Genomic DNA, 7020 nt, shown 5'->3' on the forward strand with positions numbered 1-7020 from the left:
CTGGACATGGACATGGACATGGACCTGGACCTGGACCTGGACCTGGACCTGGACCTGGACCTGGAACTGGACCGGGACCGGGACCGGGACCTGGACATGGACCTGGACCTGGACCGGGAACTGGACGTGGACGTGGACCTGGACCTGGACCTGGACCGGGACCGGGACCTGGACTTGGGCTCCGTCGTCTCCGGGGTCCCCCGGCCGCCGGGTCGACCAGTTCTCCCCGCGGACTTGGACTTCGACTTAGACTTGGACTTCGACTTGGACCTGGACCTGGACATGGACATGGACATGGACATGGACCTGGACCGGGACCGGGACCGGGACCGGGACATGGACCCGGACCCGGACCCGGACCCGGACCCGGACCCGGACCGGGACCTGGACCTGGACCTGGACCTGGACCTGGACATGGACATGGACCTGGACATGGACCCGGACCCGGACCCGGACCCGGACCCGGACCCGGACCGGGACCGGGACCGGGACCTGGACCTGGACCTGGACATGGACATGGACCCGGACCCGGACCCGGACCCGGACCGGGACCTGGACCTGGACCTGGACCTGGACCTGGACCTGGACCTGGACATGGACATGGACCCGGACCCGGACCCGGACCCGGACCCGGACCCGGACCGGGACCGGGACCTGGACCTGGACATGGACCTGGACCGGGACCCGGACCCGGACCCGGACCCGGACCCGGACCCGGACCCGGACCCGGACATGGACCCGGACCCGGACCCGGACCCGGACCCGGACCCGGACCCGGACCGGGACCTGGACCTGGACCTGGACCTGGACCTGGACCGGGACCGGGACCTGGACCTGGACCCGGACCTGGACATGGACCCGGACCCGGACCCGGACCCGGACCCGGACCCGGACCCGGACCCGGACATGGACCTGGACATGGACATGGACATGGACATGGACATGGACATGGACATGGACATGGACCGGGACCTAGACTTGGGCTCCGTCGTCTCCGGGGTCCCCCGGCCGCCGGGTCGACCAGTTCTCCCCGCGGACTTGGACTTCGACTTAGACTTGGACTTCGACTTGGACCTGGACCTGGACATGGACATGGACATGGACATGGACATGGACATGGACCTGGACCGGGACCGGGACCGGGACCGGGACATGGACCCGGACCCGGACCCGGACCCGGACCCGGACCCGGACCGGGACCTGGACCTGGACCTGGACCTGGACCTGGACATGGACATGGACCTGGACATGGACCCGGACCCGGACCCGGACCCGGACCCGGACCCGGACCGGGACCGGGACCGGGACCTGGACCTGGACCTGGACATGGACATGGACCCGGACCCGGACCCGGACCCGGACCGGGACCTGGACCTGGACCTGGACCTGGACCTGGACCTGGACCTGGACATGGACATGGACCCGGACCCGGACCCGGACCCGGACCCGGACCCGGACCGGGACCGGGACCTGGACCTGGACATGGACCTGGACCGGGACCCGGACCCGGACCCGGACCCGGACCCGGACCCGGACCCGGACCCGGACATGGACCCGGACCCGGACCCGGACCCGGACCCGGACCCGGACCCGGACCGGGACCTGGACCTGGACCTGGACCTGGACCTGGACCGGGACCGGGACCTGGACCTGGACCTGGACCTGGACATGGACCCGGACCCGGACCCGGACCCGGACCCGGACCCGGACCCGGACCCGGACATGGACCTGGACATGGACATGGACATGGACATGGACATGGACATGGACATGGACATGGACCGGGACCTAGACTTGGGCTCCGTCGTCTCCGGGGTCCCCCGGCCGCCGGGTCGACCAGTTCTCCCCGCGGACTTGGACTTCGACTTAGACTTGGACTTCGACTTGGACCTGGACCTGGACATGGACATGGACATGGACATGGACCTGGACCGGGACCGGGACCGGGACCTGGACCTGGACCTGGACATGGACATGGACCCGGACCCGGACCCGGACCCGGACCGGGACCTGGACCTGGACCTGGACCTGGACCTGGACCTGGACCTGGACATGGACATGGACCCGGACCCGGACCCGGACCCGGACCCGGACCCGGACCGGGACCGGGACCTGGACCTGGACATGGACCTGGACCGGGACCCGGACCCGGACCCGGACCCGGACCCGGACCCGGACCCGGACCCGGACATGGACCCGGACCCGGACCCGGACCCGGACCCGGACCCGGACCCGGACCGGGACCTGGACCTGGACCTGGACCTGGACCTGGACCGGGACCGGGACCTGGACCTGGACCCGGACCTGGACATGGACCCGGACCCGGACCCGGACCCGGACCCGGACCCGGACCCGGACCCGGACATGGACCTGGACATGGACATGGACATGGACATGGACATGGACATGGACATGGACATGGACCGGGACCTAGACTTGGGCTCCGTCGTCTCCGGGGTCCCCCGGCCGCCGGGTCGACCAGTTCTCCCCGCGGACTTGGACTTCGACTTAGACTTGGACTTCGACTTGGACCTGGACCTGGACATGGACATGGACATGGACATGGACCTGGACCGGGACCGGGACCGGGACCGGGACATGGACCCGGACCCGGACCCGGACCCGGACCCGGACCCGGACCGGGACCTGGACCTGGACCTGGACCTGGACCTGGACATGGACATGGACCTGGACATGGACCCGGACCCGGACCCGGACCCGGACCCGGACCCGGACCGGGACCGGGACCGGGACCTGGACCTGGACCTGGACATGGACATGGACCCGGACCCGGACCCGGACCCGGACCGGGACCTGGACCTGGACCTGGACCTGCACCTGGACCTGGACCTGGACATGGACATGGACCCGGACCCGGACCCGGACCCGGACCGGGACCTGGACCTGGACCTGGACCTGGACCTGGACCTGGACCTGGACATGGACATGGACCCGGACCCGGACCCGGACCCGGACCCGGACCCGGACCGGGACCGGGACCTGGACCTGGACATGGACCTGGACCGGGACCTGGACCTGGACCTGGACCTGGACCTGGACATGGACATGGACCTGGACCTGGACATGGACATGGACCGGGACCTAGACTTGGGCTCCGTCGTCTCCGGGGTCCCCCGGCCGCCGGGTCGACCAGTTCTCCCCGCGGACCTGGAATTGGACTTAGACTTGGACTTCGACTTGGACCTGGACCTGGACCTGGAACCGGACCGGGACCGGGACCTGGACATGGACATGGACATGGACCTGGACCTGGACCTGGACCTGGACCTGGACCTGGACCTGGAACTGGACCGGGACCGGGACCGGGACCTGGACATGGACCTGGACCTGGACCGGGAACTGGACGTGGACGTGGACCTGGACCTGGACCTGGACCGGGACCGGGACCTGGACTTGGGCTCCGTCGTCTCCGGGGTCCCCCGGCCGCCGGGTCGACCAGTTCTCCCCGCGGACTTGGACTTCGACTTAGACTTGGACTTCGACTTGGACCTGGACCTGGACATGGACATGGACATGGACATGGACCTGGACCGGGACCGGGACCGGGACCGGGACATGGACCCGGACCCGGACCCGGACCCGGACCCGGACCCGGACCGGGACCTGGACCTGGACCTGGACCTGGACCTGGACATGGACATGGACCTGGACATGGACCCGGACCCGGACCCGGACCCGGACCCGGACCCGGACCGGGACCGGGACCGGGACCTGGACCTGGACCTGGACATGGACATGGACCCGGACCCGGACCCGGACCCGGACCGGGACCTGGACCTGGACCTGGACCTGGACCTGGACCTGGACCTGGACATGGACATGGACCCGGACCCGGACCCGGACCCGGACCCGGACCCGGACCGGGACCGGGACCTGGACCTGGACATGGACCTGGACCGGGACCCGGACCCGGACCCGGACCCGGACCCGGACCCGGACCCGGACCCGGACATGGACCCGGACCCGGACCCGGACCCGGACCCGGACCCGGACCCGGACCGGGACCTGGACCTGGACCTGGACCTGGACCTGGACCGGGACCGGGACCTGGACCTGGACCCGGACCTGGACATGGACCCGGACCCGGACCCGGACCCGGACCCGGACCCGGACCCGGACCCGGACATGGACCTGGACATGGACATGGACATGGACATGGACATGGACATGGACATGGACCGGGACCTAGACTTGGGCTCCGTCGTCTCCGGGGTCCCCCGGCCGCCGGGTCGACCAGTTCTCCCCGCGGACTTGGACTTCGACTTAGACTTGGACTTCGACTTGGACCTGGACCTGGACATGGACATGGACATGGACATGGACATGGACATGGACCTGGACCGGGACCGGGACCGGGACCGGGACATGGACCCGGACCCGGACCCGGACCCGGACCCGGACCCGGACCGGGACCTGGACCTGGACCTGGACCTGGACCTGGACATGGACATGGACCTGGACATGGACCCGGACCCGGACCCGGACCCGGACCCGGACCCGGACCGGGACCGGGACCGGGACCTGGACCTGGACCTGGACATGGACATGGACCCGGACCCGGACCCGGACCCGGACCGGGACCTGGACCTGGACCTGGACCTGGACCTGGACCTGGACCTGGACATGGACATGGACCCGGACCCGGACCCGGACCCGGACCCGGACCCGGACCGGGACCGGGACCTGGACCTGGACATGGACCTGGACCGGGACCCGGACCCGGACCCGGACCCGGACCCGGACCCGGACCCGGACCCGGACATGGACCCGGACCCGGACCCGGACCCGGACCCGGACCCGGACCCGGACCGGGACCTGGACCTGGACCTGGACCTGGACCTGGACCGGGACCGGGACCTGGACCTGGACCTGGACCTGGACATGGACCCGGACCCGGACCCGGACCCGGACCCGGACCCGGACCCGGACCCGGACATGGACCTGGACATGGACATGGACATGGACATGGACATGGACATGGACATGGACATGGACCGGGACCTAGACTTGGGCTCCGTCGTCTCCGGGGTCCCCCGGCCGCCGGGTCGACCAGTTCTCCCCGCGGACTTGGACTTCGACTTAGACTTGGACTTCGACTTGGACCTGGACCTGGACATGGACATGGACATGGACATGGACCTGGACCGGGACCGGGACCGGGACCGGGACATGGACCCGGACCCGGACCCGGACCCGGACCCGGACCCGGACCGGGACCTGGACCTGGACCTGGACCTGGACCTGGACATGGACATGGACCTGGACATGGACCCGGACCCGGACCCGGACCCGGACCCGGACCCGGACCGGGACCGGGACCGGGACCTGGACCTGGACCTGGACATGGACATGGACCCGGACCCGGACCCGGACCCGGACCGGGACCTGGACCTGGACCTGGACCTGGACCTGGACCTGGACCTGGACATGGACATGGACCCGGACCCGGACCCGGACCCGGACCCGGACCCGGACCGGGACCGGGACCTGGACCTGGACATGGACCTGGACCGGGACCTGGACCTGGACCTGGACCTGGACCTGGACATGGACATGGACCTGGACCTGGACATGGACATGGACCGGGACCTAGACTTGGGCTCCGTCGTCTCCGGGGTCCCCCGGCCGCCGGGTCGACCAGTTCTCCCCGCGGACCTGGAATTGGACTTAGACTTGGACTTCGACTTGGACCTGGACCTGGACCTGGAACCGGACCGGGACCGGGACCTGGACATGGACATGGACATGGACCTGGACCTGGACCTGGACCTGGACCTGGACCTGGACCTGGAACTGGACCGGGACCGGGACCGGGACCTGGACATGGACCTGGACCTGGACCGGGAACTGGACGTGGACGTGGACCTGGACCTGGACCTGGACCGGGACCGGGACCTGGACTTGGGCTCCGTCGTCTCCGGGGTCCCCCGGCCGCCGGGTCGACCAGTTCTCCCCCCGAGGACTTGGGCTCCGTGGGCCTCAGATACCTATCCTCTACTTGTGTCCTGAACGATCGGTGTGCCGAGTTCGTCTCTTTTTATTAAGATTAAACGTGTAAACGAGAACCACTGAAGTTTAAATAGTACTCTATTTTTATTCTCCTCGCCGGTGGACGGTCCTCCGTTGCGGCGGCAGCGAGGGGAAAACGACAACGAGGACAACAGAAGGAAACTCTAGCTCTCGACGTACTCGTGCCGGCTGAGGCCTCCCTGCTGTCCACCTTCCGTGGAATCGCAGGGACGTTGGAGAAAAATGCTTCCGGGTCCTAGGTCCCAGGTCCTAGGTCCCAGGTCCCAGTTCCCAGGTCCCCAGGTCCCCAGGTCCCCAGGTCCCCAGTGCCCCGTCCGCGGCCGTCACTGAGCGGAGAAATGCGCACCAGGAGGATCGGGTTCGTCTTCGTGTCCCCGCCGCCCTGCTGCTCCCGATTCCGATGCGGCCCGCTCACTCGACTGCCGGTTGTCGGGCGCCACCTGCCGGTCGCTCGTTTTTTAAGAGGTCGACCAGATGGCTGGGCCGGCCTGGGTGGGCGGGGCTAATTTTTGAATGACGGAGGGAGGTGTTACAGTGGGAGGAGGGCAGGGGATGCTAGATCATGGGCCAGAGGCCAGAGGCCAGGGGGGCGGGGGATGGAAGCCACTCCAGTCTTCTTTTTTTGTGTTTGTTTGTTTGTTTGTTTGTTTGTTTGTTTATTTTTTCTTTTTCTTTTTTAATTTTTAAAAAAATTTTTTATTTTTAATTTTTGGCTGTGTTGGATTTTCGTTGCTGCGTGCAGGCTTTCTCTACTTGTGGCGAGTAGGGGCTACTCTTCAGTGTGGTGCATGGGCTTATCATTGCGGTGCCTTTTCTTGTTGCATGAGCTCTAGGCGTGCGGGCTTCAGTAGTTGTGGCACACGGGCTTAGTTGCTCCGCGGCATGTGGGATCTTCCTGGACCAGGGATCGAACCCGTGTCCCCTGTATTGACAGGCAGATTCTTAACCACTGCGCCACCAGAGAAGTCC

This window comes from Eschrichtius robustus, unplaced genomic scaffold (assembly GCF_028021215.1).
Source record: "Eschrichtius robustus isolate mEscRob2 unplaced genomic scaffold, mEscRob2.pri scaffold_597, whole genome shotgun sequence".
Classification (NCBI taxonomy): domain Eukaryota; kingdom Metazoa; phylum Chordata; class Mammalia; order Artiodactyla; family Eschrichtiidae; genus Eschrichtius; species Eschrichtius robustus.